We start from the raw sequence: 23,358 nt of genomic DNA on the forward strand, positions 1-23,358 counted from the left end.
AGTGTGGCCGGCACGTTTCATTTCAACCTCACAAAATAAATCACAGCACTAATGGGATACACAAATATAATTAACTGGGTTTGAGCATCGAGACGTGAAAACAAAAATATATAAATACCACGACCTGTTGAAGACTAATATCCTGAAGGGATATATTTATTTATTTTCCACAGCGGCCTGATTAACAGTGTTTACTGTCATAATCACCCTTATCTGCGTTCCTCGCATTAACTAATACTTTCTAAAAACAAAGCGAACATACACAAGCAATAATTGGTATTGCTGGTATTACATTGAAACAAAGGTGTATTGATAAGGAATTTACACCAAAAACAGTCATGTAAATAATGTGCATGCTATTCTCTCACGTAATTGTAAAAAACAAGCAAAGACTGCTGATCAGATTTACCCCAAATTACACCGATGGCTGGTCATCTCATTCATATGTGTTTGCCACCTCATTTGCGGTATCCCTCTGTTTGAGTAGTAGGGAATGAGGATATCATCTCACTCAATGTCCGTTTGTGTCCCGACTACAAAATTCCTGCTGTGTTCTCAATTAAGGGAAATCAATAAAATCAATCTAGCTGGATTGTTTCTTTTGAGAGGTGTTTGTCAGGCACATTCAGACTTTTGGGTGTTGGATTTATAAAACAAAAAGTTCAGACCGTGTGTCTTTTATGAAGATTAGGAGGAAAACATGAACTTGAATGGAAAACTGAATGGAATTGACACCCCTTTGCATTGAGTTCCATTATCTCTGACCATTTTGGGCAGAAAACCAGATGTTTCTTAAATTATGCAACTATAGGTGTAGGGGAAAAAACTCTTTAATTTAACCTGCATGTCTGTTAATTAGTATTTAAACCAAATATGTAAAAAAATAACACATCTGCATGAGAGGAAATGAACATTCTGTCATTTAATGTGCGTTCAGTGTAATTTGACGGCCTTTAAAGTTTATATTTAGCAGCTTTAAATTAGCAGAGAGGTATGGACATAAAATGAAGTGTATGAACTTTAGGACCGGAGAAAAGCATGTAATGTGCATGGGGCTCATAAAGTGGGAATAAAACTAGTTCATACTAATGCCAATATACAATATGAGGGATTTTTTCATTACAGTTTACTTTCAGAGTTGAATAACCAATTGATATGAAAAAATAGATTTAGGTAAAAGCATATAGCATATTTTTAACTCAAACGTTGCAAAACCTAGCATTTGAAAACAAGGGTGAGATGAAGTCTTTTATATTTTTATTTATTCATATTTAGTTCTAGCTTTACCTGCAGCCTCACTTCTGTTGTATTCAAAAATGTGATTACACAGTTTCAGAATCATGGCTGTATTCTCGTGTACACGATATGCATTTTTATTAATTTTATGAACCGGATCGTCAATTTGTTTCTAATATCCTACAATCCATCCATGGATTCACAGACCACTTTATGAATTAGATATCATGTTGGATTCACTGTATATCCGCATCCGTCACAACCTTCCATTCATACAGCTACTTAACAGGTGTCCTTTATGTAGCGTTACACATCTTGGCCTAAGGGAGTCTTGACTCTACCAGTTTAATAGCACGTGTGTTTGGCCCATCGCCACAAGACCGTCCAGCCACATCTGCCACCAGACTTCATGCTCACGTATCAAATAAGTAACCGTTGTTTTGCCTGTAGCATCCTCCGCAGCCTGCTGCTAATGTTGACAGATACAGAGAGAATACATGGAGACCATCTTGCGATGGGATCACATTAGCCCAAATGACAAATCGGGGATATGGGTCAGCCAACGACCCGCTTTCTAGCCCCTCGCGCAGACCGAACTCGTCTCCAATCTGGGCCTTATTTTGATCCCAGCTAAACACCTGTGGATTTCAATGAGGGCATTTTGCACACTTTTAACGCTATTGCGGTTCACAAAATGCAACACTGGCAAACAACACCTGGCAAAGTACACTGCTTCTTTGGTCGTTAATGTTTCCGTGTGTGTCTCCAGAACTTTGTATCTTAATGACAGACAGAGACTAAATCCAAGAGAAAACATCACACACTGTTGCGGCTGGTTAATGCATGTTGATCATCCCGCTTTCTCCAGCGTGGGTCCACTTTGAATGGTGTCGGATCACTGAGTGAGTTCGGCCCACAGTGAGGCAATCTGTATATCCTGGTGTGAGTCAACTTTCCTCAGACCGTGGGTCGATGGTGCTGACTGAGCCAGGACAGATAATAAATCACATCCTGCCGCCCTAAAATGGCAGAGTTGTGATTGGGGAGGGAAAGGAGCCGTGAGCGAGGGTTAATGAATACAGGCCACATCGATCCGCTTCCACCAGTCTTCTTTCTCTCTCTCTCTCTCTCTCTCTCTCTCTCTCTCTCTCTCTCTCTCTCGCTCACTCTCTCTCCCCCTCTCTCACACTCACGCAATCCGCTCCTCTATTCTCAGGCCAAATGCTGCTCCAGCACTTTGCTGACCTGCCACACTATGCACGGGCTGAGTGGCGAGGGATCCAAAGGGGCAGACACTGAGCAGCTGTTAAGGTAAGGTTCTAACTACAGAATGGGGTGAAGCTGCAGTGGTAACTAAGCAATACAAGTAGTATGTATAAGTTATGGGCCATCTAGACTGGAGAGGCCACAGAGTCACTACAAGTGTTGGTAGGATACCTTAAACCCTCATCGATGCTATCTTTCCACACGGGCCAATTGGGACATTCAATTTCGGTTGTAACCCGACGCAGCTTTGGGCAGCATGTCACTCGCTCAGTATTGACCAACTGTTGTCTCACTTTTTCCAACACAAGTTGCTTTTTGCCCACAAATGTTTTGTCCCGGCCACCTCAATCCATGGTATTGACCGCTCGCTTAGTCCTTCATTGGGCCTTCTCTGCCTTCCACCTCTGTTCATTTTTGCCTTTTTGGGGTTAATTTATAATGCATGGTAAAGGATCCAAATGCATAGCTTATGTTAGGGTTTCTGAAAGCTCTCGAGGGAGGCCTCACTCCTTTGTTCTCGTCCCGGCGGGAAACGAAGAATCAAAAGAGTCAGCTTGCTTAAATTAAAAAATCAAAAGGTATTTAACAACTAAATAAAGTTATAAGGAATACAATTACAAAGTGAAATACAAAGCGAACAGTAATATATTTCCCGAAATAGAGAATTCTCTGAGCATGTCTAAAGCGACTTATCAAAGCGGCTTCAGGAAAATTCTAACAGTCTTTTCCCCGCTTTGGTCCTTTGAAAACTCTTGAGGTTTGTCTTCTTTGGTCCATTTGAATGCCATTGGCTTCTTCTTCATAGTGTCCCCTCCTGGACTGTCCCCTTCACGTCGAGGTGTGAAGCTGCAGCTGTAACCTGAAACCTTTTTTGTCCTACCTGTCCCTCACATTCCAATGCATTCAATGTAGATACATTTAGCTTTATGCCTCAATGAGTGAATATAACAAAGCATGCATAGTTTGTCTTCATTTTATAACTACTACACCTTAATTACAACACATCATTAATGATCACCGTTCATCACACTTCATCGTGAGATCTAAAACAGTTCATGTGGTCCAATTCTTAAGACATTTGCCTCAGTCGGCTGCCTTACAGTAAGTTGTTCATTTACTACCTGACAGGAGAAAAAACTCCCAAAAAACCCTCTTTGGGGATAAAATTGGGAGAAATCCATAAAGGACGGCAATTAGCATCCGTCCCCAGGTTTTAACATCACATTGTGACAGAATGTTAATGTTTACAGTGTTTATATGATTTAAATGACTATACATTGTGTTTGATTCAAATTGCATTCACTTCATCTAACATGTTAATGTAATAACTAATATCTAACATCACAAACAATTCTAGCACTAAACAGTATTACACGTATTATAATTTCCACCACTAGGGGTGCACTTCTGGCTTAAATCCCTAACAATTCCCTCCTTGCTCAGAGTTCACTGTGAGCATCTCTCAAGGACGGAAAAATTAGCATACAGTCACATCCGTCAACAGTGATTGTCCCTCATCATCTACTCGCTACCGATTTCCCTGTATACTAGTCTCACTAAGCGCAGTATCGACCAATCCCTGCAGGAATCCAAGGATGCAGGCGATGCAGCTTCATCCGTAGTGGACTAGATCATGACTGTAACACAAGAAGGGTTAACGCAGGGAGGAATGCACTTTTCCGTTGTGCAATAATACTGACAAACCCGTTGGTGAGAGGATTGTCGTCGCCTTAGTTGTCTGCCAGATACTGGTTCAAGCTGTCAGTGGGGCTGGAGCTCTGGTCACCAAGCCACCAGGAGCTGTGTTGTTGGAGATGATCGCACAACAAACAGATCTAAACATTTTGCAGAAGTTACCGTTTCAGTTCCATATGTAACATGTGTGTTTCCCCTGAGGAATCAGTGTAGTTCTTAACACAAATAATTCCTTATTCAATCTTTTCCCCTCATGGCTGCTGTTGGAAAACCTCCTGAAGATGTTCCTCTGGATCTCTTAGTGAACTTGGTCTCAGTCGTTTAAAGTTCAACACGTATCAACACATTATATAGGGACAAGGTATCTGAAACTAAAGGAAAAAACACGATAGGACATATAATTTACGAGACAATACTGTAGTTACCTGAACACGCATAATTCTATGAAATGGTGAACTTCTCTCTCCTCCTTCTGACCAGATGTTCCCTGTGAATGTGCCTAATGCTGCTTAGGTCATTGTGACTGGATAGCCGCTCTGAATTCAAAATCCTCAAGTTCTGTTACTGTAATATCGTTGGCATTTGTTTGTTTGCATCCTGAACATTCTTATCATATGTGTTTATCAAGTGTCCCAGCAGTTCCCTTTCCTTCTTTAACCTGCAAGTGGTGTGTCACAATAGCTCAGTGTTTGTGGATTTCTTCGTTGTATGTGTGTGTCTATACTTCTCCTTGATGCTCCTCTGCTGGAACATCTGTTCTTGTCAGCGGGTTGGTCAGATGACACGTAGCTGTCATCCTAGACGTGTGATTAAACTTCAAGCTCCCTCCTTGGACCTCGTCTCACCTCAGTTCCTGTGAGCAGACTCCTCTGCAAACCGGAGGTCCCATTAGGACAAGATTCCACAATCGGCTGTTGAATAGAAAAGCGCAAGTGGTGCAGCTATGTGTATGCGTGTGTGTGTAGGTGTGCGTGTGAGTGTGTGTGTGTGTGTGTGTGTGTGCTCTCCCAATTCCTGTTGCTCTTCCTTCTGGTTTACCAAACTCTTCAAGCAAACAAGTTCTACTATCTAGTATGTGTGTTACACATTCGTTCCAGGAAGAAAAGTCATGTTGGATCTTCCTGCGTTGGTCATCGTCTGCTGTTATCCCTAAAATGCCACTTGAGTAGCTAGACTCTAACATCTAGTGTTTTCCTAAACGCATTCTAATCGATTTCGAAGTTGTTTAATTGATAGAAAGACTAATTGTTCTTCTTAACACTTTAAATCTATAAAATCTACAAAACTCTGTTGTTTAGAACCTTATGGTTGTGTTTTACACCGCATGCAATAATGTTCCCAAATCGGCAGATACTCTAGTTGTATTCTGTTCTCCCCCAGTCCCTCATGTTGAGGTAGGTGTAAAAGCATCTCTTCACATAGCCTTTGGTGATGCTTATCACCCCCAGGCCACCTCCTGCCTTATCCAACAATGTCGTAAAAACCCCTCAACGCCGTTTCTACTGGGTGTTGTTGCCGATCTGGACTTAATCGCATTGGAGTCGCCTGTTCCTAACTGAAAAGCAAAAAAGAGTTAACAATTGTCATGCACATGTATTTATAATATACATTATGTATGAAAAACTAATTGACCAACCAGTAATAGATCTGCTCATACCAAGATTACACTAAAATATTATCTCACATCCTCACCCTTACCGTCAATTCCTTCTCCTTTTTCCTTCAGCCTGTTTGCTCTGTCATGATCATCTCTTCTTTGCTTACTTCCCCATCTCTTTCCCATCAAAATAAACCATCCGACGGCCTCACTGAAGGCCTCCATCATTACAGTCAATTTGCTGACCTTTGTAACTACTTTCACTCGACCACTTACTTTTACTTTAAGTGGTCGAGCATTTGCAGTATCAGTCACTAAAACTTCAAACAATGTATCAGAATGTGAACCTCAAACCCCAGTGATATAAACAAAAGGTTCTCCAAACACTTCAGGGTCATAAAACAACAATGAAGATTGTGAGTCCCTTGATCCCAAAAAGTACCAGGAGATAATAAATCAATTTAGCATCAGACCCATCTGTTCCAGACCCCCCTCCAGTGTTAATCTCCACTTTTATTGCTCTTCAGCCCAAAAGCAAAGCAGAGGGTGGGAGACATGTCTGTTACCTGCAAACACAAACTCAGCTCATGCTTAGTTTGATCCAATCCATTCATTCATTAATGATAGATCACCAACCTCTCATGGTTAGCGTATCCAAATGTAAGGGTGTACTACCTGTTGAACATTACATGATGACCGTCTGTAACAAGTTTCCATATTTCGTGTACTGGTGCTATCAATGTTCTTTGATCAGACATTTGCTTCCATCATCAAGATACTGTATCAAGTGTATCGTGCACTATACACTCAATAGCAGCACACAACAATTTACAGCCCATCTCTGAGTTTAGGAGAAGACTCGAAAAACTACAAACATTAATACAAAAAATTGACATTATATACAACAATTCTCCTGATTTCTTATCACCTTCATTCCTCATTTAAATCTTACACAACCTTGTGTCTTAATTTTCAATGACTGATTCCCCCTTTTTTTTTAATCAATCTTCCCCACTGTCTAAGTCTAGTTTCAGCTGACACTCTCAGCAGTCTATAATCTCCAGTCTCCTTTCTTCTACCTGGAATGTGAGTCGTAAACTGGGGAGGCTGAGGGTGCTTATCTGAGCTGTTGGAAAGAAGCGGGCGTCGGTGTGTCACTAGTTAGTTGTTTAGGGCTCGTCAGAACTCTGTCTCCATCAACGCAAAGTGGCATCTGTTGCTGTGGTCACCACATGTGGGGAGGTGGAGGCTGGGGTGGGCCCAGTCTCTGGTTCTGCCTGAGCTGCATTGGGTAGGGAAACCTTCCTGGAGGAGCATTGGACCGTGTGTTCCCTTCATATTTCACTTGACATGTTCTTGACCAATGTCGCACCTGTCCACATATATAACACACATCACCCCCATACCCTCCTTGGTAGTATCCACTCCCTCTGTTATATTCACGACCTCTGCCTCTCCCTCTGTACTGTGGTGGTTGCTGGTATCCTCTCAATTGGTTTCTCCCTGCAGGACCTACGGTTGGATATTGGGCCTCTGGAGGAACGGGGTATTGGGGTTGTTCGTCTGTCACCTGCAATTGTTTCCTGACTTGCTGTTTTTTGTTTACTTCTACATCAGCCGCTGCCAGTTGGATCTTCAGGAGTCGATGCGTCATTGTCTTCAGTTCTTCTTGCCTCCTTGTCTCCGCAGCTCGCTGTATTTTGTAGAAGTGTGTAGATGGTCTCTCCATGTAATTTCATCCATGTTGTCCAGTCCCACTACTCCCTCTAACGCTGTTAGAATTGGCAGGGACAAGCCTTGCTGCACAGTGTGTCGCCAGATCACAGCATTAGATTTGTTATTGTCATGTCTTTCTCCTGTGGCCAAATGCCATTCTTTTTCTGCGCTTCTCAGATATTGAGAGATTTCTTCACCTGGTTTCATACCCAGACCCATCAGGATGGACATACTTGGCTTTGTAGGCCAGATGTTTCGCATTGTGGCCCAAAAGACTCCTCTGACCTTATCAAATGGAGCCTTATCCTCTTGGTTGGTGGTTCCCGCTCTTGCTTCTAAGGCTCTTAGGTTGTCAGCACCCTGCATGTGGGCTATTAAGGCTCTCAGATCTCCAAGAGCCAACTCATCACCTATTATGTGCCTTTCAAAGAGCAGGATCCATGGGTTAGCTCCTCCATCCAATGGCGGCAGTGCCTTCTCCAGTGTTTCCCTGTCTCGATGACTCCAGGGTAGAAATACGCTGGGCTCACAATCTGCTTCTTCTTCTTCTGTCAGTCCAACAGCAGGTTTGTGGGTGTTTGGGTCGACTGCAGTCCAGTAGGCAAGCAGCCGCTTGGTGCGGACACATCTCTTATCCTCTCTTTTGAGGGCTCTCTTCTCACTCATTCTATTTAAATGGCCGGCTTCTACATAAGCCGTAGTGGCTTGATTTCTCGCTGTTACAGTCTCCCTCCACACCTTGCGCCTGTCTTCACCTGCTGGCGGCGACACCGTTGGAAACCACCCATTATTTTGTCATCTTTTCAAGTATCTATTCCCACTCCACTCCCTTTCTCTTTCCTTGGACTCAGTTTTTTCTTCCATGAACTCTCTGGCCCTACCAAGCAATTTCTGAGTTGTAAGCGCAGCCATCATGCAACCTGGAATACTCTCAACAACCACTAAGCTGTCCCTTCTGTCCTAGGTGTTACTCTGTCACTAACTGCAAGAAAAACCAAACCAAGTCACTTCTAACAGCTGTCCGAGGAAATGTCAAATCGAACTGTCAACCGCAATCGACACAGTAAAACAAACAACCAAATCAAAAGAATCTAAGAAAGGAGGGCAATTTACAACATTGAATCAGTCCAATAACTACAGTGTAATTTAATAAAACTATCTTGTTAGACCACTAAGTTAAATCAACTTAACTGTACCTCTAACCACAAAATCAAATCATTCACGGAACTGTAAAAAATAGCATAATCAATGATCAATGCCAAAGACTATGATTACAATTGAACAGAGGAAAAAGAGAAAGAATTAATTATATTTCAAATCAAAACTCAATATTAATTCAAAATTCCAAAGTCTAAAAATTAAACTTTAATAAAATTAATCTTGATGTCTACAACTACAACTGCCGGCAATATTAATCAGGAAGTAGAGCAGAAGAACTCCCCCATGAATGCTGCCAGAGATTATACTGCAATATAAACAATCATCCACCCCCAACCCAAAGACAATGCAATGACAGTCAATCTGGTTTCAGCTAAACATTGGAGATCAAAATCAAACAATTCATAACAGCTTCTCAAAAGCACCACATCAAAACTAAGTCAACCTCCAATTCCAACCCAAAATCAAATGCAGAACTATAGTACAAACCAAATTCAACGTAACACTACAGCACTTTAATGTTTAAAATACACGTCAACACCAATTCAGATATCAGTCAAGTTGTCTTATCAATCGTTACACTATCCTAGTAAGCAAAGGCAAGTGTGCATCAATGTCACCATCCGAACACAGCAAGTGAAGAAATTGAACTCCCCCTTTGTAATTCCCTCTTACATCATACAACCAGATGGCACACTCAGGGGTTTCTAGAGAGTGGAAAATGTTAAGCAGAAACCAATCCAGAAGCCACTGGATTTTACCTTAACCATAAACCTATCCAGACGCCACTGGATTTTTTTGTAATCATATACCGTTCCAGACGCCACTGGAATTTCCTGTAATCCAATCCTGTAGAGCAAGCCCCCCCCCCCCCCCAATCTATTAAAATCCCTCTATACCTAATTGTGAAGGACTTTATGCACAGAGAAGGAAATGAAGAGAAGAGTCTTCTCTAGAGACGCCGTATTTATAGTGAGAAGCCTAGTGGACAACAAGCGCGTCGTCACACCTCATGCGAACCCCCTAGCCAATCCCATACGGGTCTATTTGTATAAATTTATCCTGCTGGTCTTTACGTCTCAGCAGACCAGTTCGCCGACTGGATTTTCTAACGCTCAACTCGTGCACCTGAACGCACCAAACACGCTTGTTTGGAATTTCTAAAAGCCGGCTCCCATTCGCATTCACTTTGCAAAAGTATGCCCCTATTGTTATCCAATATCAGCTTATTATATTCACCCAAGTCATTAATACACTAGCCTTTAGCCTTTAGCATTTAAGTCCCTGCCTCATGGCTGACTCCCAGCACCACTCTAAGTTTTCCCAAATCTGCCTATCACAGAATTTATGAAAAAGGTTCTGTTTTACCTTGTTTGTCACGATGGTACTTGCAGTGAAACCTCTCAGCAACGTCTTCCCCCAATCGAGAGCCCCACGTTGGGCGCCAACTGTTAGGGTTTCGGAAAGCTCTCGAGGGAGGCCTCACTCCTTTGTTCTCGTCCCGCCCGGAAACGAAGAATCAAAAGGGTCAGCTTGCTTAAATTCAAAAATCAAAAAGTATTTAATAACTAAACAATGTTATAAGGAATACAATTACAAAGTGAAATACAAAGCGAACAGTAAAATATTTCCCGAAATAGAGAATTCTCTGAGCAAGTCTAAAGTGACTTATCAAAGCGGCTGAAGGAAAATTCTAACAGTCCTTTCCACGCTTTGGTCCTTTGAAAACTTTTGAGGTGTGTCTTCTTGGGTGCATTTGAATGTCATTGGTTTCTTCTTCAGAGTGTCCCCTCCTGTATTGTCCCCTTCATGTCGAGGTGTGAAGCTGCAGCTGTAACTTGAAACTTTCTTTGTCCTATCTGTCCCTCACATTCCAATGCATTCAATGTAGATACATTTAGCTTCATGCCTCAATGAGTGAATATACACATTGATAATCAAAAGTTATTTTCATGGGCTTAGTTGGGGGTTTGCTGTCTTGTCTTGATTTAAGAGTTAAGTAAGGGGGTAAGCAGGATCTGCCAAGCAGGCAGACACGAGTCCGACAGGATGGGGAGTCAGTTTCTGTCCTGGCTGAGGAATGTAAGGTCTGCGGGTCAACTAGAAGATTTACCAGCCAAGGGGGGTTAGAGACACACCAACACTATTCAACATACACACTCTGTTTACGTTAAGTCAGGAGTCTGGACATTGGATGTGACCGGATCTTAGATGCGGGAGGTGGAAGGTCCTCCTCTACGCCAGTTTAGGGCCAATAGAAATATTTCCTTCTCTGTCTTTTCGGGTTATAAAACATGATGTTCTTGCTGATGTTAGTTAGTTGTTCTTCTGGCCTGTGTGCTGCCTGAACTGCTCCTGCCTTTGCAAACGCAGCGCTGATACTTGACCTGTGATCTGACAAATACATTTTCCAGAACGAGAGAAGTCATTCGGCTGAATTTTTGATAACCCCGACCAGGCTCCAAATCTTGAACACGTATTCTTACAATTTGGTGACCCCGACGTCCGTTTTCCGGACCGAGCCGAAAGGACCGGCGGCGTGGTTCAGCATTGACAACAGGCGCGCAAACAGAATCAGGTGAGCAGACAACCTTTTGTTCTAAATGAATAAAATGTCTGTGATTGGATACTTCTAAAAAGATTTGTTGTCAACTGCAGAATTCGTCTCTGTCCATTGACTGAATAAGGTCGTTATAAGACCATTAAATTTAAAACTAAATTTGAAAATTTCCTGTTGATCACATGTAAAGTATAAGCACATACTCACACTGAATTCAACGTTAGGGAAAGTGAATAAGTGTCCATAGGTTTAGGGATTTAGGTAAAAATATATATAATCTTAGTCGGTAGAAATCCAAGTTGCAATCCGTGTGGTACGTAGATACCTCTGGTAACTGCAGTCCCACGTTTGCATGCAGTGGACTGGCAGTTTAGAACAGTGTAGGGGTTTAGGTTTAGGTTTAGGTTTAGGGACTTAGGTAAATATATGAGGAGTTTAAAAAGGAATGACGGGGCTCACTTGAGTTCCCTGAGGTCGACTCTTAGTCTGTAGAAATCCAAGTTACAATCCGTGTGGTACGTAGATACCTCTGGTGACTGGGGTCCCACGTTTGCATGCAGTGGGCTGGCAGTTTAGAATAGAGCAGGGATTTATGTTAATCTTAGTCTGTAGAAATCCAAGTTGCAATCCGTGTGGTACGTAGATACCTCTGGTCCTGCAGTCCTACTCGTGTGATTCTTGGACTGGCAGGTTAGAATATTAGATGAAGAAATAAGGACACAGGGAAAGATTTGTTGTTTTTCATACTGGGAAATGTGTGGGTGGTTGGTGTAACTCCTGGTGTTTTACCGAACCTGGAAGCTGGGCGTATCAGGACTTGAAAAAGGACTGAGAATCCGACAGTGAAAAGTGTTTGACCGGATTACACATCTGTGGGGATATGTATTAAAGGGTAAAAGGGAAAATCATAGTTAAATGATGGTGGTATAAATACGAGAGAAATAAAACAATACGAGTGAACTGGTGTTATAAGCCTCAACAATCGAGCGCTGTATTCCTCTAATACAGTAGAAGGTTCTTGATTGGGTTCACAGTATTGGGCATTGAGTCCTTTCTCTTGTGTTCAAAAACCACGTGTGAATAAATAAATAACCTGTGATGAAAATGGAGGAAACCATAACGATATGGGAGAGGTGTAAAGAAGGCACTCTGGGTTTCGCCCTATTTAAGACTTATAAGAGACATATGGATAAAACCCTAGAAAAAGATAGGAAATGTGTAACAAAAATATGTGAAGTGGGTTGCACAGATGCAGGAAAGAGGAATGTTTGGAAGGGAGACAGATTCTCAACCAACAGGCGAGCAGCTGCAGGACCATCTTAGGATGGCGAGAAGAGGAAAAGACCAAGCGCTTGCGCTCCTTGCCGTTAAGGGGAGATTTTGTGGAAAAGAGAAGGAAAGTGCAGAAAAGGCAGATGAGTTCTTAGTGGACTGTAGAACATTTCTGGGAGAAATAAATGCGGTATTCGTGAGTAAGATGGCAATGCAGTTGCCGCAAACCAAAGCAGGAGAAGAGAAAGTGCATGAGACCGGTTGTAAATCTAGTGCGCCTCCTCCCTACTCGACAAGCCCATATGCGAAGGCTAATCGGTTGTTAAATGAACCACATCAGATGCCACTGAGGCAAGGGAAAGCTACTAATCCAGGAGAATCTCAGGTTTTGGTAGTTCAAAAAGGGTTGTTACAGGTAACTCCATATCCACATGAAGAGAATGATGGGGTGGAGAAGGTTTCTGCTTTTCTCTCAGAGACGCTACAATATTTGGAGGACAGGCCCCAGTTGGAGCCTGTCGATTGGAGTAATCCAAACACAACACAGGGTCACTCGACAGTCGTAAAGAAGCGGCAACCCGAGCACAGACCTATGACCTCATTTAATGTAGGGGGAGGAAGAGTTGCAGGAGAAGAGACTTTGTTAGAAGTCATAGCCCAGGCAGAGCGGCAATCAATCACCCGGCGTGGACAGGATGAGCGGGGGAGGCAGGTTGAGTCAGAGGAAGATGAGCCTGGCCCTGCAGATGATTGGGACGAGGAATTTCAGGAGCATGGAGCAGCGCTAGAGTCACAAAAACCACAGTCATCTACTCCGATGGAGCGCCATGAGACAGGGGTTAAGAGGTAATAGGAACAGATATTATCAGGGGAATGCAGCCAGAGCAAATGTGCATCAATGTAATGATTTGAAACCTAAATCAGACGGGATGCTCAGGCCTCTCATCATCTACCACTGTTAACGGCTATTTGTAGAGACGGAAGTGAAAAAACGACATATGCGCCACTCACATTATCAGACCTAAGCATGATGAAGCTCGCATTACCTAAATAGAGAAGGGTGGTGCAGCGTGGATTCGTGGGTTCCTTCCTCAGTGTGCGGGTAGTGTTCCCGGTTTGGGGGATCTTAGAAGAATTTTTGTGGCGTGTGCCTTACTAGCTGACCTCCAGAAGTTAGAGGGGGAAGCCAGGACCTCTGACCTCCCTGACGGGGAGCCTCTGGCAAATTGGGTGTCAGTGCTCTGGCCAAAGCTCAGACTCCAATATCCTGTGAAGGTGGCTACCACAGAACTCACTTATGTTCCCCCACACGACAGTGAGGGTGGAAATAGTTATTTAAGGAGAGTCAGAGAATTATGGGACAAAAAGTTAGGGGAAGATGTCATGGATGATCACAGAACCGAGCTTCTTTTTCGCGGCGCCATAGAGTCATCTGTCTCGGAGACAATGAAGACCCAACTAAGAGGAATAGTGGGGTTGTCTGACATGAATTTTGATGCTTGGTCCTCACAGATTAAACACTATGTGGACCGGAGCAAAGAAAAATATGATAAGGAAAAGGGTGAATTAAACAATATTCAGTTACAATTGGCGAAAGCACAGCTGAAGGAAAGCAGAGAGAAGGTGAACCAGGGCAAGAGTGAAGCCAAACAGATGACCCAAACAACAGCGCCATCTCAGGGGGGAAGGGCCACCTCAATATGACCCTTATCCAGACCCCCCTCCCTTCCCATGTGCGCCAGCCTGCCAGCAACCACAACAGGCCGCGTACACTCCTCCACAGGCTTACTATCCCCAACCTTATGCCCCGCAACCACAACACATGATGGGGGCCCCACTGTACGGTGGCTTCAGGCAACCGAAAAGACAGTGGGGAGGGGGAAATCGTGGCCGAGTTCCAAACAATGGAGGGCAGTTTAGACAACGACAGAATACTTGTTTCAGCTGTGGGCAGCTTGGACATTGGTCTGACGCATGCCCCCATCCACCTCAGGGTTAGAGGCCTCAGTCCAACCCAGCTCAATACCCTTACGATATCTATCCACCACAAGCACCACATACACTACAACAGGGTAATAGCCTGCGGCATCAGGCCCCAGGTCATCAGCAAATGCCATAGGGGTGCCCAGATCCGACGGCTGACGGTAACCTGTTCCCAGAACCCATGGTGACTCTGACAATCAACGGAAGAGACATTTTGTGTTCCCAAAATATCATTATGCAAATGACGAAGGGATGTATCACTGTAACATTCCCGGATGGGACACAGCAACGATGTGCCACACCCCACTCTTATGGCCACCAGTTGCTGCAAGCTGAATTTCAACAGACGCTGAATGACGAAGCAGAGGTCTGGTGGGGGAGAGTGGAGGACTATGATCGAACTGTTCTGCATGAGACTGTCCGCCGTTGGGGCCCATGGTTCAAGGTATTACACCCGACTGAACCACCTGCGGATCCTCCTCATTGCACGATGAACTATTCGCTGTCTCCTGATGAGAACTATGACACCCTGTGGAGTGGACTTGAGTTTAAAAGCGAGGTCCATGGACATCCTGCTGTTAAGGTCCGATAGATCTATGTGGGGAAACAAGGTGTGGCAGCTGCGGTGGAACTAACCTCTGAGTTACAAGTTCTATATGCGCTACAAGAGACCTCTGCTCCTCTCATCACCTTGCTCATTCAAAGCGGAGGAGAAGCCGAGAACATGGGGCCGATGGTTAAAGCGGGGGTTGATGCCACGGACTGGGTGCCCACTCAAAATGTTAACTTACATTACTCTCAGGCTAATGACATGTACCGTATTGCACATACCTCAGAAGTAAAACTTATACCAGAGAAACACCTGCTAAGCCGCACACATGGTAGGGAAAATACTGACCATGAGAACACACAGCTCATGCTAGATGATTTTCCTGATACATTTTGGACAAAAGGGGGAGCTGATGTGGGATTGATTCCGATGGCCCCAGTGGTAATTGAATTAAAAACCGGAACGGTCCCAATTTACCGTCCTCAGTACCCCTTAAGGGAGGAACAAATAGCAGGGATAGAAAAAACAATTGAAGTGTTGCTGCAGGCAGGTGTATTGGAGAGGACGGGGTCCCCCTGGAATACCCCGATTAACCCGGTCCCTAAACCCGGAAAGCCTAACTATACAATGGTGCATGATTTGAGGCTCGTCAACAAAGTTGTAGTACCAACTCACTATGGCACCCCAAATCCTTATACAATGTTAAATGCAATAGGCCCTGATAAAAGATGGTTCACCTGCATTGACCTGGCGAACTCTTTTTTCTGTGTCCCTCTAGCTGTGCGCTCGAGACAAATGTTTGCGTTTACGTATAAGGGGCGCCAATATAGATATACGCGGGTACCACAGGGTTATGTGGACTCACCATCAATTATTTTTGTTCTGAAGACCATTTTGGCCGAGTTGGGACTACCAGAAGGAGTTGTTTTACTACAATATGTGGATGACATCCTGCTAGCAGGGACAAGTTCAGGAACGATTATGTCCGCTACCAGAACGGTTCTGCAGTGGTTACAGGAAAATGGCTTCAAAGTGTCTAAATTGAAATTGCAGATTGGGAGACAGAAGGTGAATTTTCTGGGGAGAATTGTGTCACCATCAGGGCAAGCTATGACTGACACACAGAAGTCGTCCAGTTTGCAACATCCTCGGCCCGCGACGGTTAGAGAAATGATGAAATTCTTAGGACTTGTAACATGGAGCTAGAATACTATACCTGATTTCTCGGTGCAGGTGGCTCCCTTGAGGGCGCTAATATTGGGTGCAGGCTATAAAAACTACTCAAAGCCTTTGGTGTGGACCCGGGAGGCGGAGACTGCATTTATTGCCACCAAGCAGGCCATGGCCAGCGCAGCCACGTTTCACCCCCCTGACTACTCGAGACCCTTCCATCTGGATGTTGATGAAAAGAACGGATTTGTGAATTCCGTTCTGTTTCAAAAGGGGGAGGGTAACACAGATCGTAAGGTTTTGATGTGCTATAGTGGTAAGCTGGATAACGTGGAAATAGGGCATCCCTCGTGTGTCAGAAACGTAGCTGATATTGGAAGAGCGTTGATTAAAACGGCCCATATAACAATGGAACACCAGACTGTTGTGCACACATCGCATGGAATAGTTGCGTTCTTACAGTCAAACGCGTTCACACTTTCCACGGCAAGACAATCGGTCATTGAAAATTAAGAGATACGGTTGTGTAAGATTTAAATGAGGAATGAAGGTGATAAGGAATTAGGAGAGTTGTTGTATATATTGTCCATTTTTTGGATTACTGTTTTTAGTTTTTCGAGTTTTCTCCTGAATTCAGAGATGGGCGGTAAATTGTTGAGTGCTGCTATTGAGTGTATAGTGCACGATACACTTGATACAGTATCTTGATGATTGAAGCAAATGTCTGATCAAAGGAACATTTATAGCACCAGTACACGAAATATGGAAACTTGTTACAGACGGTCATCCTGTAATGTTCAACAGGTAGTACACCCTTACATTTGGATACGCTAACCATGAGAGGTTGGTGATCTATCAGTAATGAATGAATAGATTGGATCAAACTGAGCATGAGCTGAGTTTTATCTGCAAGTGTCTGTGACACGTCTCCCACCCTCTGCTTTGCTTTTGGGCTGAAGAGCAATAAAAGTGGACATTAACACTGAAGGCTGGACTTGGAAGTTTCCAAGTTGAGGGCAAGAGGTATTTGTTGGTATGCGTTGATCCTTTTTCTAGGTGGGTGGAGGTGATCCCCACAAAATCAGAAAGAGCAGCAGACGTAGTAAAATGGCTGACCAGAGAACTAATACCCAGATTTGGTATTCCAGAAGTCATACGATCGGATAATGGTTCACACTTCTCGAACGCTGAACTACAAGAAATAGAGAAAACGTTTGGGATCAAGCATAAATTTGGGGCAGTTTATCATCCTCAGTCTCAAGGGCTAGTTGAGAGAGCTAACAGAACCATAAAGGAAGGTTTGGCTAAAGTCTGTGCTGAAACGAAGCTGACGTGGGTGGCAGCCCTGCCGATAGGACATGATCTTATCCCATACAGCACTAACTCTAAGTTAGGGATAAGCCCCCATGAGGTATGAACGGGAAGAAAGATGCCTTGTCCGTTAACAACCACTTTGCCTACCACTGTCAGCCCATTGCAGTACCAACATGTGGAAATATCTGACTATATGAGAATGTGTAATAATACTGTGATGAGTATCTCTCAACAGGTGACAGAGATCCTTTCTGAAGAAGAAGGAGAGTGTGCACCAGTGGAGGTGGATGACTGGGTACTACGTAAAGTAGCCAGATTCAGTTGGACTGATCCCCGCTAGGAAGGTCCATACAAAGTTGCAGAAGTAACCACGCACTGTGTGATAGTGTGCTGAGAGGGGTACCTGATCAATACAAGTTAACGGATCAGATAGCGGCCGGATGGGAATCATTGCTCCCTTTTTATAACTGTAAACAAAAATGTGGATCGACTAAATTATGTACATTTCAATATCCAGCGGCTCACCAATATGACGAGAGATGCTCTGGAAGGGGTGCACAGCCAACTATCGGCCACCTCATTGATGACTTACCAGAACCGGGTGGCTTTGGATATGTTATTAGCTGAAAAAGGAGGAGTGTGTGCGATGTTTGGCCAAGCGTGCTGCACTTTTATCCCCAATAACACCGCCCCAGATGGATCCTTTACTAGACCATTACACGGACTAAGAGCCATGTCTGTTGAATTAGCTGAACACTCTGGTATAGACGGCACCGTCGGTAATTGGTTTGGTAAATACTTTGGACAATGGAAGGGCTTCTTACTGTCAGTTTTTCTGACCTTAGTAATCGCAATAGTGGTTTTTGTGGATGCTGCTGCATCCCCTTTATCAGACAACTATGTCTCCGACGCATCACCTCTGCAATAGATGCTAAAATACCCCTGCCATACCAGATGGCTTTGTTACATTAAAAGGATCCAATTGTTAGGGCCGGAGGAGATTGGAGAGGAGATAGGTATGGTAAGAACCGACTTCGAGGGACCTGAAGAAGAAATCCTTTTAGGTTCAACATTCCTGTCCGCGTGATCTGCTAACTGTTGCACACATCATATATAGTGGATGCATACACGTAGATGGTGTGATATTTCTAGGCTAGGATGTATTCTGTGTCTATTATACTCGGTTTAGATTTTTTGTACTGTTTAGGGATTTCCATGACTGCTGCATTCACCCGTATTCACTGATATAGATATTTAGCGTTTAGATTGGTGGTTTCTTTTGATTTGTTTTTGGTTTACATAATGAATTATGTAAAAAGGGGGAATTGATAATCAAAAGTTATTTTCATGGGCTTAGTTGGGGGTTTGCTGTCTTGTCTTGATTTAAGAGTTAAGTAAGGGGGTAAGCAGGATCTGCCAAGCAGGCAGACACGAGTCCGACAGGATGGGGAGTCAGTTTCTGTCCTGGCTGAGGAATGTAAGGTCTGCGGGTCAACTAGAAGATTTACCAGCCAAGGGGGGTTAGAGACACACCAACACTATTCAACATACACACTCTGTTTACGATGTTTACGTTAAGTCAGGAGTCTGGACATTGGATGTGACCGGATCTTAGATGCGGGAGGTGGAAGGTCCTCCTCTACGCCAGTTTAGGGCCAATAGAAATATTTCCTTCTCTGTCTTTTCAGGTTATAAAACATGATGTTCTTGCTGATGTTAGTTAGTTGTTCTTCTGGCCTGTGTGCTGCCTGAACTGCTCCTGCCTTTGCAAACGCAGCGCTGATACTTGACCTGTGATCTGACAAATACATTTTCCAGAACGAGAGAAGTCATTCGGCTGAATTTTTGATAACCCCGACCAGGCTCCAAATCTTGAACACGTATTCTTACAACATCATTAATGATGACCGTTCATCACATTTCATCATAAGATCTAAGACAGTTCATGTGGTTCAATTCTCAAGACATTTGCCTCAGTCGGCTGCCTTACATTAAGTTGTTCATTTACTACCTGACAGGAGAAAAAACTCCCAAAAAACCCTCTTTGGGGATAAAATTGGGAGAAATCCATAAAGGACGGCAATTAGCATCGTCCCCAGGTTTTAACATCACATTGTGACAGAATGTTAATGTGTACAGTGTTTATATGATTTAAATGACTATACATTGTGTTTGATTCAAATTGCATACACTTCATCTAACATGTTAATGTAATAACTAATATCTAACATCACAAACTACAATTCTAACACTAAACATTATTACACGTATTATAATTTCCACCACCAGGGGTGCACTTCTGGCTTAAATCCCTAACACTTGCCTGACAACATGACAGAGTGATGTCAGTGTCCTAAATTGAAGGGCTTCCACTGAATCCCCAGATTCAAACCACATCATGACACCTCCACATGGAGAATCTGCTTTGAACAGGTCCAGCAAAAAAAACAACAGTTAATGGCACGGTTGCATGTCTGATCAAATTATTTTAATCGACCATGTACTAAAGCATCAAAGGCCCTCGTTGAGTTGTTTGTAAGGTTAGAATAGTTTGTATTCTCTTCTGTTCTTTTCTGTTGCTATGTTTACTAATGAGTCAGATTATTAAGATACAATTATTTACCATCGGCATGCCCATTTTCTGTATTTTTAGGTGTTTGCTGTAAAAAAAAAATATATTCAAGATTGTTGTAATATTAGTCTAAATAAGCGTACAGCAAAGGTTGTTTTAATAGTAACTGCTACTAAAACTGACTAGTGCGTAAGTGAATAAGAATTGTTAAACAGCATCCACTGTGGAGTTTTTATAATTGTCCATGGACAGGATATTGAAAATTCTATATTAATGTAGTCGCAAAAATTAGCAAACCAGTCAACGCAGCGATTTCCCAATATCTGACATGATTTAAAGATTTATATATGGCGTTGAATTGACACAGTATGCTATATCATACTATAGAGTAATTCCATAAAACCCCTCTTGATTTACCACATGTTTTATATTAATTTACACATGGCAATAAATCTTCACTTGGAACCTCATTTCGCCAGTTCTAAAGAGGGTCGGGACATGGTGGCTCCGGTCGGTGTACTTTACTATGGATGCATAAGATTGAGGTGAGAGAGATAAAGACAGCAGGAGGAAATGTCATACATTCAGTGTGCAAACTGACCTTTCCATGCTCATGCCCCCTATAACAGCATTAACACAGAAGCTACCATGGCCATCAATTATCTTACCAACCCAGCTGTAACACCTTAACTAACAGCTATGTCCCCTTTGCCCTTCCCTCACCCCTCCATCATGCTTTCCTCCCATTCTTTATTCCTTCTATCCAGTCGTCAATCTAAATTCACATGTTTAATTACCTGTAATTGGCACATTTTACCTAGAATGTTATCTCTCAAAACAAGTGTTAGTGAGTTTTTTTTTTCATCCATGTTTTTATCTGTCTCAAAGAAATTCTTTGATGCATCAAAGAAACTATGAGAGATTCGTTTTCAGATATTCTCTTTGTTGCGCACACAATGTTATTGCTCCCCAAAAAACGCTATATTGTTCTTCAACTTAAAGCCAAAACCCTTGATTTCACAAACAACATTTGCCTGCAAAAGGTAGTTGTTATATACTTACTATATAAGAATGGTTTTGAATGTAGCGTCAGTCTCTGGAATCCTATAAATGTTCATTATTGTGTGTATATTAGAGAAACTATGAAATAATTTATTTCAAATAATCAGAATTATCTTGGAAAAGAGACAAGCGCCAACCCTTTTGCAATATTAAAATCAATGTCTGCAATGGTCATTAATCTAACTTTTACATAATAAAATAAAAACGTATACTGGGCTTGATTAATGTCTCCCAATCAATTTGATCAGCTGAAGGTTGAAATAGAAAAATGATAATATTCTTCCTGCATCCATGTTGCAAACTGGTAAGAGATTCATATTTTTCTAACCGGTGAGATGAATGGAGCAGGATTGTTTTAGGTAAAATGCAAAGAGAAAAGTTAACATTCCCACTACTTTACTACTTTATTTATATGTACAAAGAAGAGAATGCTGAGCATTATCATTTATTCAGTAAGTACAGGGGATTACTGACCGTTGTCTACTTCTACAACTGGACTTTGCATCCATTTCAATTGGTTTCAGTTACACTTCATCTTCTTTCAGGTCTTATGTGGACATGGCACATGCATTTTTCCATACCATCTTTGGGGGAATAAAACATTGATTTCATGAATTGGAATTGAAATGTGAAGTAACGGTGGCACGTTTTTATTGTCAGTGTTTTATTGTCAGTCAATTTTTTCTTTCAATGAACCACAACGCTAATAGCAAACATATTTGACTGGAGAGAGAAGGGGGGGAGGAGAAAAGGGACAGGATGTTATCATTAATGAAAGGCAGAAAGGGAGACTCCTTCTCCTGCATTCAAATGATGTTTAATCCACACAATCAACACTCCCACTCCTCAACCTTCTCTGTCTCTGCCCGTCTGAGCTGTTTCATCGAGGAAGCTACTGTGCAACGTGTTCCATCTCATCCGTCTTTCTCATCCCTCCCCTCTATCCCTATTCATCTTGTTACGTCCGGCTGCTCTATTAGTGTTTTCTCCTCCCCGATGTCTTTGTTTCCAGTCTGTTCTTCACAGGTGTGGTGAGTTGCTGCTGACGATGCAGGCGTGGCCAGCTGTTCCTCCAGCCAATCCAGCTCTCAGCTCTGCTCCTTTAAAAATGTTTGTTTGTGAGAGCTTGGAGAGGGGGGGCTTGTGTTTTGGGAAAGATTGACATTGACATTGAATGAGACAGTGGATGAATATATGGTTTATGTTGTTTGTTAAACTGTGGTCTATTGTACACCCAGGTCTGTGTTTATGTACTTACCCCAAGAGCACTGTGGAGCAGGGCTAGGTAAGATACCCTGGCGTCTACATACACCTGTAGGGAAAACCTCTGTTAGATACACTGGATTAGAAGCCAGCGGCTGTCACCCTGTGTATTGTAGCAGTGAGGTAAGTGGTGTGATCGGTTAGATTGTGGTAGGTAGGTTTAGAGGGTTAGGGAAGCTCAGGGTCCTTCGTTTTGTTTCTTTGCTTTGACAGACCGTTGGCACCGCCCTACTCCACAGGCCTTGTTACCTGTTCGTCCTCCTATCCCGTGTCTTTGTACTTGTGTGTAATTGTTTGTTGAAATGTTTGTATTGTTATTGTAGGGGAAATAAACCCACCATAGCCATCCATTGTAGTAGTGTCCTTTACTTATTGTGGTAGCAAGCTGGGGCCTTTGCACACGGGTTCAGAATCATCCAGAGGGCGTGGTCTTGGGCAGTTACGCCTTCCTCCTCTCCTGAGCCGGGGTGGAGGCGTAACAATCTTGTTCCTGTCTTCCTTCTATAGGCTCCTTTCCCCCTATTTCACCGAGCATGTGGATGTATCTCCTCCAAGCCAGCCCCATCTCTCTCTCTCTCCCCCCACTCTCTCTGCGAGTCTCTTTTCCTCCATCTCCTCTGTCTCTCCAGGAGATAACTATGTGCAAGCTCTTTCATCTCCATCCTCCCTAAAGAGAAGACTGCCCAGCAGACACGGAGGAGCAGAGTCAGCATTTCAGTCCTCACTGATGTCACAAACCCCTCCCACCCCTCTCCCAAAACACTCACAATAAATCCTCTGCACTAAAACAACCGAAACATCTGGTTAAACCCTAAAATGCCATATTTTGGTCATTCCTAGTAATAATGTGTGAGGGGGGGAACACTCGCCAGACCTGCGCCTTTTACAAGTGAGCACATCTTCACCGGAGGAAACTGGCGCACTGCTGCGCTCGCGAGACGGAG

The 23,358-nt window shown here is 43.1% G+C and overlaps 2 long non-coding RNA genes across 2 annotated transcripts in view; one reads left to right on the top strand and one right to left on the bottom strand.

Moving 5' to 3' along the window:
* Positions 1-22,762, top strand: part of LOC144391127 (uncharacterized) — a 42,569-nt gene extending 19,807 nt beyond the window's left edge. Inside the window, exon 2 of the long non-coding RNA XR_013455012.1 lies at positions 2,453-22,762. This is a non-coding gene — a long non-coding RNA (uncharacterized LOC144391127). The remainder of the gene's footprint in view (positions 1-2,452) is intronic.
* Positions 908-10,938, bottom strand: LOC144391129 (uncharacterized). The gene is made up of 2 exons (XR_013455013.1): positions 10,037-10,938; positions 908-5,066 (listed from the first exon to the last, which is right to left on the bottom strand). It is a non-coding gene; the product is annotated as an uncharacterized LOC144391129 (long non-coding RNA).
* Positions 22,763-23,358: the final 596 nt, after the last annotated feature.

Source organism: Gasterosteus aculeatus, chromosome Y, assembly GCF_964276395.1.
Source record: "Gasterosteus aculeatus chromosome Y, fGasAcu3.hap1.1, whole genome shotgun sequence".
Taxonomy (NCBI): Eukaryota; Metazoa; Chordata; class Actinopteri; order Perciformes; family Gasterosteidae; genus Gasterosteus; species Gasterosteus aculeatus.